General features: G+C 42.3%; 1 pseudogene; it reads left to right on the plus strand.

Annotated features, from left to right (window-relative positions):
• Positions 1 to 3,662: 3,662 nt before the first annotated feature.
• LOC136338617 (translationally-controlled tumor protein-like) lies at positions 3,663 to 4,060 on the plus strand (annotated as a pseudogene).
• The last annotated feature ends 12,151 nt before the right edge of the window (positions 4,061 to 16,211 follow it).

Genomic DNA, 16,211 nt, shown 5'->3' on the forward strand with positions numbered 1-16,211 from the left:
AACATTTTGTGTTTCAGTGAAAAACTATACAGGCCTTGACCAGTTGGCTCAATGAATAAAGCGTCTGCTCGGTGTTTGGACGTCCTGGGTCAGGGCACACAAGAGAAGCGACCATCTGCTTCTCTTCCCCTTCGATTCCCCCTTCTCTCTCTCTTTCCCTCTCACAGCCAGTGGCTCCACTGGTTCAAGCATCAGCCCTGGGTGCTAAGGATGGCTCAGTTGGTCGGAGCTTCAACCTCAGGCACTGAAGATAGTTTGGTTGATTCAAGCATTGGCCCTAGATGGGGGTTGCTGAGTGGATCCCTGTTAGGGCTCATGTGGAAGTGTGTTTCTCTGCCTCCCCACTTCTCATTTAAGAAAAATAAAAATAATAAAAAAAAAACAAAATAAAACAAAATACTATACAGTATCTAGGGGACACCTTCCATGGTATCTTATTCTGATTCTATGGGAGCTATTATATAATTCTGTTAATTGTAGATATAACTGATGAAAATGTAAAAAAATTCTTATCTATAGACATGTAAATTCTTAATTGACTACCCTCCCCCAGTGTGGAGAAACTAGTTACCCTCCATTTGTGCATTCAACACTTTTTTCAACATTTTTTATTTTATTTTTTACAGAGACAGAGAGAGAGTCAGAGAGAGGGATAAACAGGGACAGACAGACAGGAGCGAAGAGATGAGAAGTATCAATCAGTTTTTCGTTGCGCATTGCGACACCTTAGTTGTTCATTTATTGCTTTATCATATGTGCCTTGACTGTGAGTCTTCAGCAGACTGAGTAACCCCTTGCTCGAGCCAGCGACCCTGGATCCAAGCTGGTGAGCTTTTGCTCAAACCAGATGAACCTGCGCTCAAGCTGGCGCGGGGTCTCGAACCTGGGTCCTCGGCATTTCAGTCTGATGCTCTATCCACTGTGCCACTGCCTGGTCAGGCTCAACATTTCTTAATACCATGTAAATTTGTGTTTTTTTATTTCTCCTTTGACTTGGTAACAACCCGTCAGTTTTCTCACTGAATTAAATAATATATTTAACGTGTTCATTTTTATATCTGTATGAGAGTCATGATCTTACCTTTTTTTGGAAAATTATCTTTTAACCATATATTGTCAAAATACTAGTGTCTAGCAATCCATGTGTTGCTAAAAAAATGACTTGATTATTTAACTGTGATTATTTTAGCAGAAGTTTTATATGAAGCTACGAGTTGTTAGTAAAAGTTTCTCAGTCATTTTTCTTGGAAAATCAGTGGATTTGGTGATTAAGCTGTGCAGCCTGTTATTTATGGGCAACAGATGCAAGAAAAATGCAAGGAAAGCCTGACCAGGCGGTGGCGCAGTGGATAGAGCGTTGGACTGGGATGTGGAAGGACCCAGGTTCGAGACCCTGAGGTTGCCAGCTTGAGCGCAGGCTCATCTGGTTTGAGCAAAAGCTCACCAGCTTGGACCCAGGGTCGCTGGCTCCAGCAAGGGGTTACTCAGTCTGCTGAAGGCCCGCGGTCAAGGCACATATGAGAAAGCAATCAATGAACAACTAAGAAGTCGCAACGCGCAACGAAAAACTAATGATTGATGCTTCTCATCTCTCTGTTCCTGTCTGTCTGTCCCTGTTTATCCCTCTCTCTGACTCTCTCTCTGTCTCTGTAAAAAAAAAAAAAAAAAAAAAAAAAGGCAAGGGAAGTGCAGATGTAAGGCAAGAGAATTCCCATGACTACAAAAGCACTGCGAGATCCCTCAGCAACCCCTCTGCTCATCCTTCCATTACTGAGTGTAGGAACACCAGAGAACCAAGACACTGACCTCAAACTATAACAGGCCAGGCCACCAGTACTTCCCTGTGCCAGGGCGTCCGGAATGCGCTCCTTTCAGATGACAGCAGCAGGGATTATCCCTGTTAGAGACTTAGAAAGATGGGAAAACCAATTTCTGTATTTAACTACAGGCAGGTTCTGTAGGTTTGTTCTTAAGTTAAATTTGTATGTAAGTTGGAACAGGTACATTTGCCTATTAAATGCAACTTAGACATATGTTTGTCTTAAATAGTATTTATTTTTGCCTTTTTGTGCATATAAATACTTAAACATTTTAAAATACAACCTTAAACAATCTTGGATGATACAGAAGATGATGGACTTGTTGGAGAGGATGGAACTGGTGTTGAGAGTTAGGGTTTGATTCTGCTGCTGGAGTCAGATCCTTTTTTTTTTAATTAAAAAATTTTTTAAAAAAATTTTTATTTTTTTACAGGGACAGAGAGAGAGTCAGATAGAGGGATAGATAGGGACAAACAGACAGGAACGGAGAGAGATGACAGACAGGAAGCATCAATCATCAGTTTTTCATTGAGACACTGTAGTTGTTCATTGATTGCTTTCTCATATGTGCCATGACCGCGGGCCTTCAGCAGACTGAGTAACCCTCCACTCAAGCCAGTGACCTTGGGTCCATGCTAGTGAGTTTTTTGCTCAAGCCAGATGAGCCTGCGCTCAAGCTGGCAAACCCGGGGTCTCGAACCTGGGTCCTTCCACATCCCAGTCCGACGCTCTATCCACTGCACCACCGCCTGGTCAGGCTGGAGTTAGATTCTTGAAGTAGGCATCAGGGGGGTTTGTACAGAGCTTTACTTTTTCTTATCATAGATGGCCTTGTAGGATCTCAGGCCTTTGGTAACTGTATACGGTAAACTTCAGTGAGCCTCTCTGTATTAGAATCTTGCTTCTCTAACTTTGCCATTTTTGCTTATGTGAGATGAAAAGTTTGAGCTAACTTTTTTCTAGAAAACTTTTCATTTATTTTTGGTGAGAGAGAGTGAGAGAGTGAGAAAGAGTAAGAGAAAGAGAGACAGACAGACAGACAGAAAGAGAGATAAGAAGAATCAACTTGTAGTGCAGTACTTTAGTTGTTCATTGATTGCTTTCTCATACATACCTTGACCGGGGAGCTCCAGTTGAGACAGTGACCCCTTGCTCAAGAGAATGACCTTGGGCTTCAAGCCAATGACCATACTTGAAGGTAGTGGGTCATATCTACGATCCCATGCTCAAGCCAATGACCTTGTGCTCAAGCTGGTGAGCCCACACTCAAGCTGGATGAGCCTACACTCAAGTCAGTGACTTCGGGGTTTCAAATGTGAGTCCTCAACATCCCAGGTCGAAGCTCTATCCTTTGTGCCACCTCCTGGTCAGGCTGTAGAAAACTTTTTTGGTTCTGGAGTTTCTAGTTCCATGTTTTCTCCCTTAAAGGTTTTCATTTGCTGCTCTGATCCCATAAGGTCTTCATTGGTTAGTTGTTTGCCATGGGAGACGAGTAACTATGAAATCATTTTCACTGATGTCCAACTGCAGTTGATCACCTATAGCCCTTATGACACTCTATTTGTAAGTACAAGTTGTATGTAAGTAAGATGTTTGTAACTCAGGGACTTAATGTAGAAGACTTCTGATGTTTTTTGATGGCGAATTGAAAAGAATCAGAGTGGCTTTTTCCACCTGCTTGTTTGGGCTGTGAGCTCCCGACTCCTGCTAAGCCAGTGCTGCTGTTGTCTCTAGCCACCCTCGTGATCATCTACTGGGACCTCGTCAACCAGGATGACATTTTTTGACATCTATGAGATCTGGAAGATAGCTTACAGGCTGTGCCTGGAGGTGGAGGGGAAGATGATCAGTAAGGCAGAGGGTAACATTGATGACTCTCTCGTTGGTAGAAATGCCTTTGTTGATGGCTACGAGGGCAAAGGTATCAAGAGCACAAAAGTCACTGGCATTGATATTGTCATGAACCATCATTTTCACAAAAGAAGCCTATAGAAAGGACATCAAAGATTACATGAAATCAATCAAAGGGAAAATTAAAGAACAGAGATCAGAAAGATTATAACCTTTTATGACAGGGGCTGCAGATTAAGCACATACCTGCTAAGTTTGAAAACTACCAGTTTTTTATTGGTGAAAACATGAATTCAGATGGAATGGTTGCTCTGCTGGACTACTGTGAGGATAGTGTGACCTCATGAATGATTTTCTTTAAGGATGGTATAGAAACAGGAAAATGTTAATAAATTTGGCAATTTGGCTCTATCACCTGTCATAATAATTGGCTGCTGCTTCTCATCCGCACACCAGGACAATGTGACTGATGTTATCTTGAGCTCTTCATCTTATTTTGACTTTGATTTATTTGGAGCGAGGCATTGTTTTCCAAGAAAAACATGTCATATAGGTTGTCTAAAAACAAAATGCATTTAAACCTAAAAAGAAGAAAAGAATCAAGAGTGTTTCCATAGCATAAAAATCTTCTCTAATGACACAATATTATTGTAGCAGCAAGTCATGAAAAGACCTAATACAGGATGACATCCATGACCTTGTCAACATTGATGGGAACTTGTGTGGAAACCAACTTTAGTCCTCTTTTGAAGTCTGAAGTTTTGAGTAGACTCTAGCTGTTCTCTAGGGCCCTGACACTGATTAGTTCTGATCTCTACCCTGTAAGATTCTCTTAGCAATTTGGCTGTCGTACAAGTGCTGCCAGGAGCATGTACTACCATTTCTCACAAACACAGTATAGTAGAGTACCTTTCCAGTTTCTGATACAGAAGAAAACAATGTCAACTAAAGAGAAATACAGTTACTTATTGCAGTACAAATGTACTTTAACGGAATATGTTCTTCCCATCTACCTGATCTCACTGAATCATTCTGCGTCAGACAAACTCCACTTTGAGACTTGGTCAGTCCCCAGACAGGAAGGGAGAAAGTGTTGTGAATGACCCTGAAGGCTAACTAGAGCAAAGATATCAAATGGCCTTGGCACATTTCTCTTGACATTTTCTTAAGGATTGGAACAGAGTTACCCCCATCTAACTTTGATAATAGTTAACTAATTATTGCACCATTGTCTCATATGAGACGTATTCACATTTATTAAAAATTTTTTTTTCCATTGGCTGCTTCTTGTATGTTTCTTGTCCAGGGATCAAGCCCACAATCTTGGTGAATCAGGATGACACTCTGACCAATTGAGCTACCTGGCTAAGGGCACATTTAATTAATATTTATTTATTTATTTAGAGAAAGGAAGGGGAGAGAGAGGGAGAAACATTGATTTGTTGTTCCACTTTGTTGTGCATTCATTGGTTAATTCTTGTATGTGCTCTGACTAGGGATTGGATCCACGACCTTGGCATATCAAGATGACACTCTGACCAACTGAGCTACCCAGCCAGGGTGGGCACATTTTATTTTTTAATCTAGGAGTTGAAGGCTCTTTGCAAGAGCCCTGTACCTTCCTTCTACTATTGGTCTGAATTTTGACAAATTGATTTATAAATTTGCATAATTGGGATCATAGCTAAAGCTCCAATTTTGAAGATAGCTTTATTCAATAGAACATGAGACCTGCAGGAGTTTGTTTTCAATCAGGACTTTAAATCTACACCTATAGAAAACATATGGCATCATTCCCTTTGTACAAGATCTACAAGGCTTATTTTCAGGAAATCATAGTTAATTTATGCTTTCTAAAGATTTTTTCCAAATGCCTATAACAACATGATTATGGGTTGTTTTCCATTTCTGTGAACTTGAATAACTAGAGTGAACTCATTAAAATTTCATGTGAATTATTGGCCTTTCTGATGCTTGATATCGCAGCCAAGGCTCCATTGAAGCAAAGTTGGCCCTGGCACTGAGGATAGCTTTGTGGCCTCTGCCTCAGGCGCTAGAATGGCTCTGGTTGTAACAGAGCAACACCCCAGATGGGCAGAGCATCGTCCCCTGGTGGGCATGCTGGGTGGATCCCAGTCGGGCACATGCGGGAGTCTGTCTGACTGCCTCCCCGTTTCCAACTTCAGAAAAATACAAAAAATAAAATAAAATAAAAAAATAAAAAGGGTGGTGATGGTGGGAGAACCCATCCCATTCTGATCCCTGTATAGCTATAGAAATTAAAATGATTTTTGCTTTTTTTATACTCACAGGTGTTTTCAACTCACATGACTATTTTGTATTTAAAAGACAAGCCTAGCCTGACCAGGTGGTGATGCAGTGGATAGAGCATCGGACTGGGATGTGGAGGACCCAGGTTCAAGACCCCGAGGTCACCAGCTTGAGCATGGGCTTATCTGGTTTGAGCAAAGCTCACCAGATTGAACCCAAGGTCACTGGCGTGAGCAAGGGGTCACTCGGTCTGCTGTAGTCCCTGGTCAAGGCACATATGAGAAAGCAATCAATTAACAACTAAGGAACTGCAATGAAGAATTGATGTTTCTCATCTCTCCCTTCTGGTCTGTCTGTCCTTATCTTTCCCTCTCTCTGACTCTCTCTGTCTCTCTCACAAGAAAAAAAAAAAGACAAGCCTAAATGTCTGTTTTTTTTCTTTATTATTATCATTATTTTTTTATTTTTTTTAGACAAATTCTTTTAAACATTTTAAAAAAATTTTTATTTGTATATTTATTTTAGAGAAGAGACAGAGAGAGAGAAAGGGGGAGGAGCAGGAAGCATCAACTCCCATATGTGCCTTGACCAGTGTTTCGAACTGGCGACCTCAGCGTTCCAGGTCGACGCTTGATCCACTGCGCCACCACAGGTCAGGCGATCATTATTTTTATTTTTTAATGTTTATTTTATTCATTTTAGGGGAACTGAAAGGCAAGAAGTGGGGTTGGGAGAGAGAGAGAAAGAAAGAGAGGGAGATAAGAACATCAATCTGTTCCTGTATGTGCCCTGACTGGGATCAAATTCTGTGCTTTGGCTTCTTTTTTTATTTTATTTTATTTTTTTTACAGGGACAGAGAGAGAGTCAGAGAGGGATAGGTAGGGACAGACAGACAGGAATGGAGAGAGATGAGAAGCATCAATAATCAGTTTTTTGTTGCGACACTTTAGTTGTTCATTGATTGCTTTCTCATATGTGCCTTGACTGTGGGCCTTCAGTAGACTGAGTTACCCCTTGCTCGAGCCAGCGACCTTGGGTCCAAGTTGGCGAGCTTTTGCTCAAACCAGATGAGCCTGTGCTCAAGCTGGCGACCTCGGGGTCTCAAACCTGGGTCCTCTGAATCCCAGTCCGACGCTCTATCCACTGCACCACCACCTGGTCAGAAGAGCCTCAATTTTCATAACAATAAAATGGAATAATAATTGCTATATAGGTTGTTGTAAGGATTGGAAATGCTATATGTAAAATACCCAACACAGTAGCAGGCCCATACTCTGGCATTTGTTCTTCAACTGGTTAAGACATCAGTTCTAGTAGAGGATTAGTGCTCCAAACAGGTGAGCCAAGGGCGATGCTCCATATTTTTATTTTTTCTTTCTTTTCTTTTTTGATGTTCAGTCTTAAAGACTCAGAGTCCTTGATCAGGGAGAGGTCAGGTAGGGAAGGCTATGACCTGGCTATATGACTCATCCTGAGCAAGCAGTACAGCTTGTGTACAGTCTGAAGGCCCCGGGGCTGCTGCTGGGGAATGGCTTGGAGTGAGCCTAAGACTGAAGCCAGCCCCTGTAGGGATCAGAGGGCAAAAAATGCAACCAGGAAAGGCAGAGAATATCAGTGCTTTTTGTTGGTAAAACTTACCTGTGGACTAGCAGAGTGGTCTTTGTTTTTTTTTTTTTTTTTCTAAAGACACAAGATCTTTTGGACTGGTACAATACTAAATTCTCAAGTTAAGAGAGTGTGTGTGTGTGTGTGTGTGTTGTAATTTTACTGTTGTGGGAGGGGAAGACATTAGCAATGATGGGTGGTATTTGCAGAATCCTTTTACTAACCTATATTATTGTATACTATCCTTGTGACAAGTGTGAATCTTATAATTTTCTCTTAACACAAGGCAAAATAAGGTACAGAGTGACCAAGAGACTTTTTCCATATCACAGTTGGGGCTAGAATCCAGGTAGCATTTCTTCTAGACTAGAACTTTTCCCATTGTAATAGATTTAAAAGTTAAATATATTGAAGGGATTTTTAGTGCTGGTGCTAAGACATTTCTCTTTTGTAACTTGTGGGATTTCTTTTTTAGCCATATATAATAATGACAACACTATATGGGTACCTTTTAATAGTATCGCAATGTAGATCCTATTTGGAGTAAAATTTATGGGAAATCTTATGGCAGAATTTAAATTCTCAGTCCCAAGGAAACCTTGTCTGACAGTGTACTTTTGGAGGCTACTAATAGCCCAGTGAGGAGAACAGGATGGTTCTAGATTTGGCAGTAATCAGCTCTAAGGCTTTCAGTAAGTCTCCCAAACTTCAAGATCTGGGACTGTCCTTCTAGCCTTAGTGTCCTAAGTGACCTGAAGCTTCTTTCAACTCTTAATAATAATACTGTACTCTAAGCACTGTGTTTTACGGACAATATCCTTTGTAGGTATAATCACCCTTCTTTGATAGAAGAGGACTCTAAAGCTGAAAGAGATGAAGAGGCATGCCAAGGACATACTAGCCATAAATGAAAGAGCAGTTTTTAGCGCAGGGTTGGGATCCTCAAAGTCCTTGTTTGTTCCACTGAACCCAATCATCAACAAATTAATTTATATACATATTAAGACTTGGCGGTGGTGGTGCAATAAACTCTTCTTTTATTCCATATAAAAAAAAAGTTTAGAGACCCGGGTTCGATTCCCGGCCAGGGCACACAGGAGAAGCGCCCATTTGCTTCTCCACCCCTCCGCCGCGCTTTCCTCTCTGTCTCTCTCTTCCCCTCCCGCAGCCAAGGCTCCATTGGAGCAAAGATGGCCCGGGCGCTGGGGATGGCTCTGTGGCCTCTGCCCCAGGCGCTAGAGTGGCTCTGGTCGCAACATGGCGACGCCCAGGATGGGCAGAGCATCGCCCCCTGGTGGGCAGAGCGTCGCCCCTGGTGGGCGTGCCGGGTGGATCCCGGTCGGGCGCATGCGGGAGTCTGTCTGACTGTCTCTCCGTTTCCAGCTTCAGAAAAAATGAAAAAAATAAAAAAAAAAAAAGTTTAGAGAATCCTGGATTTCAATCTAATTTTAATTTTTGATAAATATAAAACAATTGTGCCTGACCAGTGATGGCACAGTGGATAAAGCATTGATCTTGAACTCTGAGGTCGCGGGATCAAAACCCTGGGCTTGCCCGGTCAAGGCACATATAGGAGTTGAAGCATTCTAATCCTCCTCCAACCCTTTCACTTTTTCTCTAAAGTGAATAAAAAATAAGTAAATAAATAAATAAAATAAACCTTATCATAAAACTTCTAAAGTGCTCATATAAGAGATTGTGGCCTGACCAGGCAGTGACGCAGTAGATAGAGCATTGGACTGGGATGCGGAAGGACCCAGGTTCAAGAACCTGAGGTCGCCAGCTTGAGCGCGGGCTCAGCTCATTTGAGCAAAAGCTCACCAGCTTGGACCCAAGGTCGCTGGCTTGAGCAAGGGGTTACTCGGTCTGCTGAAGGCCCGCGGTCAAGGCATATATGAGAGAGCAATCAATGAACAACTAAGGTGTTGCAACGAAAAACTGATGATTGATGCTTCTAATCTCTCTTCGTTCCTGTCTGTCTATCCCTCTCTCTGACTCTCTCTCTGTCTCTGTTAAAAAAAAAAGGAAAAAAAAGAGATTGTGTTACAAAATTATATATATGCCTTTTATTCCTTCTCTTTATTTATTTATTTTTTTAAAAAAATCTTTTTAAAAAAATTATTTTTATTTATTCATTTTAGAGAAGAGAGAAAGAGAGAGAGAGAGAGAGAGAAGGGGGGAGGAGCAGGAAGCATGAACTCCCATATGTGCCTTGACCGGGCAAGCCCAGGGTTTTGAACCAGCAACCTCAGCATTTCCAAGTTGACGCTTTATCCACTGCGCCACCACAGGTGAGGCCTGTCCTTTCTCTTTAAATAGAGGTAAAAGTAAACCCTGTTAGGGTTTCTATGAAGTCTTTTTTTTTTAAATTTTTTAAAATTCATTTTTAGAGAGGAGAGAGAGGGACAGAGAGAGAGAAAGAGATAGAGGAGAGAGAGACAGAGAGAAAGAAGGGGGGAGGAGCTGGAAGCATCAACTCCCATATGTGCCTTGACCAGGCAAGCCCAGGGTTTTGAACTGGTGACCTCAGCATTTCCAAGTCGACGCTTTATCCACTGAGCCCCCAGAGGTCAACCCTGTTAGGGTTTCTAAATTAATATTTTTTACAAACTACCATATCACCCTCAAGTCTTTAAAATAATTTTAAATTATTATAAGTAACTTACCAGAAAATTTTAATTGTTATAAGAAAATTAATAGGCCCTGGCCAGTTGGCTCAGTGGTAGAGCCAGGGCACACGAGAGAAGCGCCCATCTGCTTCTCCACCCCTCCCTCTCTCCTTCCTCTCTGTCTTTCTCTTCCCCTCCCGCAGCCAAGACTCCATTGGAGCAAAGTTGGCCAGGGTGCTGAGGATGGCTCTGTGGCCTCTGCCTCAGGTGCTAGAATGGCTCTGGTCACAACAGAGCAACGCCCTAGATGGGCAGAGCATCACCCCTGGTGGGCCTGTTGGGTGGATCCCAGTCGGGTGCATGCGGGAGTCTGTCTGACTGCCTCCCTGTTTCCGGCTTTGGAAAAATACAAAAAAAAAAAATAAATTAATAATATAAATTATACTAATTAGTTTTGCTACATCATCCCAATTCCACTAGTTTCTACTATAAATTAAGTACATTATTTTGTCAACTGAAGGGTAATTGCTTTTTTTTAAAATTTAATTTCTTTTATATTATTTTTATTTTTTTCTTTTATATTATTTTATTTTGTTTTTTACAGAGACAGAGAGTCAGAAAGAGGGATAGATAGGGACAGAGAGACAGGAACAGAGAGAAATGAGAAGCATCAATCATCAGTTTTTGTTGTTGCACTTTAGGTGTTCATTGATTGCTTTCTCATATGTGCCTTGACCGTGGGACTACAGCAGACTGAGTAACCCCTTGCTCAAGCCAGCAACCTTGGATCCAAGCTGGTGAGCTTTGCTCAAACCAGATGAGCTGGCACTCAAGCTGGTGACCTTGGGGTCTCAAACCTGGGTCCTTCCGCATCCCAGGCCCACGCTCTATCCACTGCGCCACCGCCTGCTCAGACTGCCTTTTTTTTTTTTTTAAAGATTTTATTTATTCATTATAGAGAGGGGAGAGAGAGAGAGAGAAGGGAGGAGAAGCAGGAAGCATCAACTCCCATATGTGCCTTGACCAGGTAAGCCCAGGGTTTTGAACTGGCAACCTCAGGATTTCCAGGTTGAACCTTTATCCACTGCGCCACCACAAGTCAGGCCTGCTTTTTAATATTAGGTTAAAAAATGCAGACAAATAAGATACATAAATTATTAATTATGTATGAAACAAGATTTACTAATTTAATCTGGCTTTCTAAAATATAATTTACCTTCAGTGAACAAGTCAGAGATTTAAAAAATATTTTAAATCAAAAACAGATGAAGGAAAATATTAGAAAAATGACTAATCACACAGGAAAGGAATTTCAGTGAAGAAAAAAAAAGAATCAAATTAGGCCACTGGGTGTCATTCTTGAACCATATTCACAAGTAGTCTGGAACAAAAATCTTAAATGACTTCAACTTTTCTTTTCTTTTCTTTTTTTTAAATTTATTTTATTTTTTTATTTATTCATTTTTTTTTTTTTTTAGAGAGGAGAGGGAGAGACAGAGAGAGAGAGAGAGAGAGAGAGAGGAGAGAGGGAGAGAGAGAAGGGGGGAGGAACTGGAAGCATCAACTCCCATATGTGCCTTGACCAGGCAAGCCCAGGGTTTCGAACCAGCGACCTCATTTCCAGGTCGACACTTTATCCACTGTGCCACCACAGGTCAGCCAACTTTTCTTTGTAATGCTCTCTCCAGAGAGTTAAGGAACAATTTTATAACTAATGCAGTAACATATATTTTTTCTTTCAAAGTCTTTGTGATTTGTCTGATTTTAATTTTCAGAAAATCTGAGGAGGAAAAAAAGATGCAAAAGAGCTGAAAAGAAAAAAAACACAAAAATTTTAACAAAAATATACTGACATTTTCACTTTTCAAATCTTCTTGGGGTAAGTTTGACTAGCTATTTAAGACATCATTGGGTGACTATTTCTGCACCTTACTCTGAACATGTAAAATTTCAAAGTCCCAAAGGTCGAATATTGGCTTGGAAAGTATAGCTCTCTTAATGAAATGGTGTATTTTATTTTACAGTTTCATTTCAAACCAGGAAAAAAGTAAAACTACAAAAAATGGAAGTCGCCTGACCAGGAGGTGGTGCAGTGGATAGAGCGTCGGACTGGGATGCGGAAGGACCCAGGTTCGAGACCCCGAGGTCGCCAGCTTGAGCACGGGCTCATCTGGTGTGAGCAAAAAGCTCACCAGCTTGGACCCAAGGTCACTGACTCGAGCAAGGGGTTACTCGGTCTGCTGAAGGCCCACGGTCAAGGCACATATGAGAAAGTAATCAATGAACAACTAAGGTGTTGCAACGAAAAAAACCTGATGATTGATGCTTCTCATCTCTTCCTGTTCCTGTCTGTCTGTCCCTGTCTATCCCTCTCTCTGACTCTCGCTCTGTCTCTGAAATAAATAAATAAATAAATAAATAAATAAATAAATAAATAAATAAAAAGAATTTTGAGCCATGGTTGGTGCTTGAGTCCAGGGGGAATGTTAGACATTTCATGTCCCATTAGAATGTTTAGAATCTGCCCTTCACTTGCAGCTGATGTCCCTATTGGCCTCAGAAGTTCAGTAACACCTTGTCTGGGAATGACTTTTAGTCAGGACCCCCTGACAGATTGATCTGCATGCCTTCTGGAGCAGTATTTCAATGCACCTTTTTAGAACACTGATGCTGCCTGACCTGTGGTGGTGCAGTGGATAAAATGTTGACCTGGAATGCTGAGGTCACCAGTTCGAAACCCTGGGCTTGCCTGATCATTATATACCATTATAAATATATATAACTGAATTTATTCAACTTAATATATAGAATATAAATATATATTTGTATATATATAACTATACATACACACTTAAAAGTGATACATAGTTGAAGGTATATAGTCTTAATATTTTCATTCTGATGAATATATCTGTTCAGAAGAGAACTTGTACTGTTTCTAATTAAATGTACTTATTTTACAAAGAGGAATTTATGGGCCAAAACGGAGAAGTTACTTCCTGTGGATCACAACTAATTATGGTAGAGCAGGAACTAAATTTGGGGTCTTTTGTTCCAAAATGATATTTACTATTGTCACTGTACAAAACATTTAAACCTAAGGAATTTTTATTTGAGTCAAACTGACAACATATGCCACAGAGAAGGATCTCTAATGCTTTGGAGAATGACAGTTTTGCAGCTTTTTTTATGCATTTCAAATTAAGGAGGGACTGTACATGGAGGTGGGTGAAACAGGGCAGGGGTTAGAATACAAGAGACTTAACTAGATTATGTGCTCTCCTGAGGGTCACTGTCCCCTCCCAGGAGAGTACTTGTAGCATTTCAAAGGTGTGCTAAATTAAGTGCACAAGAACAATGGACAGGGTTGGCTTAAAGCCTTTCAGTAAAGAAGTTATAGGCCTGGGCATGGCTACCCACCATGACCTGCCCAGTTAGGAATTTATGATCAGATCACCCTGTGAAGTTACTTTCTATAGAACCCCTTTTTCATCCACACTATGGAGAATTTAGTGTAGCCAAGCAGTCAAACAATGAATGCTTGGAATAGCTATGCTGTTTCAATATGTATCTGCAGATTTTATCTGAAGCCACGTACTCAAAAAGACACAATTCTACTGCATTAAAATATGTTTCCTGGCTCTGGCCGGTTGGCTCAGTGGTAGAGCGTTGGCCTGGCGTGCAGAAGTCCCAGGTTCAATTCCCGGCCAGGGCACACAGGAGAAGCGCCCATCTGCTTCTCCACCCCTCCCCCTCTCCTTCCTCTCTGTCTCTCTCTTCCCCTCCTGCAGCCAAGTCTCCATTGGAGCGGAGTTGGCCCGGGCGCTGAGAATGGCTCTATGGCCTCTGCCTCAGGTGCTAGAATGGCTCTGGATGCAACAGAGCAGTGCTCCAGATGGGCAGAGCATCACCCCCTGGTGGGCATGCCGGGTGGATCCTGGTCAGGCACATACGGGAGTCTGTCTGACTGCCTCCCCGTTTCCAACTTCAGAAAAATACAAAAAAAAAAAAAAATAATAATGTTTCCTGCCTGACCAGGCAGTGGCACAGTGGATAGAGTGTCAGATTGGGATGAGGAGGACCCAGGTTCAAGACCCTGAGGTTACCAGCTTGAGTGCGGTCTCACCTGGTTTGAGCAAAAGCTCACCAGCTTGGACCAAGGTCGCTGGCTCGAGCAAGGGGTTACTTGGTCTGCTGAAGGCCTACGGTCAAGGCACATAAGAGAAAGCAATCAATGAACAACTAAGGTGTCGCAATGCGCAACGAAAAACTGATGATTGATGCTTCTCGTCTCTCTCTGTTCCTGTCTGTCTGTCCCTATCTATCCCTCTTTCTGACTCTCTGTTTCTGTAAAAAAAATAAAAAAAAATAAAAAAATAAATTAATGATTGATGCTTCTCATCTCTCTCTGTTCCTGTCTGTCTGTCCTTATCTATCCCTCTCTCTGACTCTGTCTCTGTAAAAAAAAAAAAAAAAAAAAGTTTTCTAAAATGAATCTATGTGGTTAGAAGTCAGAATAGTGGTTACTCACTGGGGGAAAGAGAATGTCATGATCCAAAAGGATCATTGTATGGTCAGTAGCCGTCCACCAACACAGCCGCCTGGCCCATGCAGATTCGCATTTAATTCAAACAAATGGAAATGAAACAATGGAGCCAAGAACTGGTGGGCCATTACCTTTAATCCTAGCTCGCACCCAGTGGGTAAGAAATACACAGAGTGGGAAAACACTTCCTTTTTCATTCAGGGTTCCCAAAGCCACTGACTCATCCGAGTATTCCTAGATCAAAGGCACCACCAGCCTTATTCACCTCTGTTCCCCATCTCCTTTTCTCTGTACAAACTCTGCACAAACTGGCTTCTCCTTCAGCACTCTGCCATCTTGGCTGCCTCTCCTCTGCAATGCTAATGGCAGGATCTGAGCGAGAGTGCCCCTTGTCTGCTTCATTTTATAGTGTAGAAAATTTGGCCCTGGCTGGTTGGCTCAGCGGTAGAGCGTCGGCCTGGCGTGCGGGGGGACCCGGGTTCGATTCCCGGCCAGGGCACATAGGAGAAGCGCCCATTTGCTTCTCCATCCCCACCCCCTCCTTCCTCTCTGTCTCTCTCTTCCCCTCCCGCAGCCAAGTCTCCATTGGAGCAAAGATGGCCCAGGCGCTGGGGATGGCTCCTTGGCCTCTGCCCCAGGCGCTAGAGTGGCTCTGGTCGCGGCAGAGCGATGCCCCGGAGGGGCAGAGCGTCGCCCCTGGTGGGCGTGCCGGGTGGATCCCGGTTGGGCACATGCGGGAGTCTGTCTGTCTGTCTCTCCCCATTTCCAGCTTCAGAAAAATACAAAAAAAAGAAAAAAAAAAAAGAAAATTAAAGCCTTTAAGCCAATATACAAATAAGGAAGTCTGTGATAAAAAGCCACTTATTTGAGACTTAAATGGGATTCCTCATAAGAGTGTATCACCCCCACATCATGCAACAGTCAAGGGTGTGGGGAAAAGCTTAGTTTTGAGAAGTACTGGCCATAAGGATTACTTTCTATTAAAAAAATCATCTGGCCCTGGCTGGTTTGCTCAGTGGTAGAGTGTCTGCCTGGCATGCAGGAGTCCCGGGTACGATTCCCAGCCAGAGCACACAGGAGAAGCGCACATCTGTTTCTCCACTTCTCCCCTTCTCCTTCCTCTCTGTCTCTCTCTTCCCCTCCTGCAGCCAAGGCTCTATTGGAGCAAAGTTTGCCCCGGTGCTGAGGATGGCTCTGTGGCCTCTGCCTCAGGCACTAGAATGGCTCTGGTTGCAACAGAGCAATGCCCTAGATGGGCAGAGCATCGACCCTGGTGGGCATGCCAGGTGGATCCTGGTCGGGCGCATGTGGAAGTTTGTCTGACTGCCTCTCGGTTTCCAGCTTCAGAAAAATACCAAAAAAAAAAAGTCATCTACAGTACCCTTAATGATTTGTGCATGTATTTACCCTTTAATTAACTTATTTTAAAAAATTTAAATTTATAGATTTTAGAGAGACAAAGAGAGTAAAGGAGAGAGAGAGAGAGAGAAGCATTCATTTGTTGTTCC

This window comes from Saccopteryx bilineata, chromosome 5 (assembly GCF_036850765.1).
Source record: "Saccopteryx bilineata isolate mSacBil1 chromosome 5, mSacBil1_pri_phased_curated, whole genome shotgun sequence".
Classification (NCBI taxonomy): Eukaryota; Metazoa; Chordata; class Mammalia; order Chiroptera; family Emballonuridae; genus Saccopteryx; species Saccopteryx bilineata.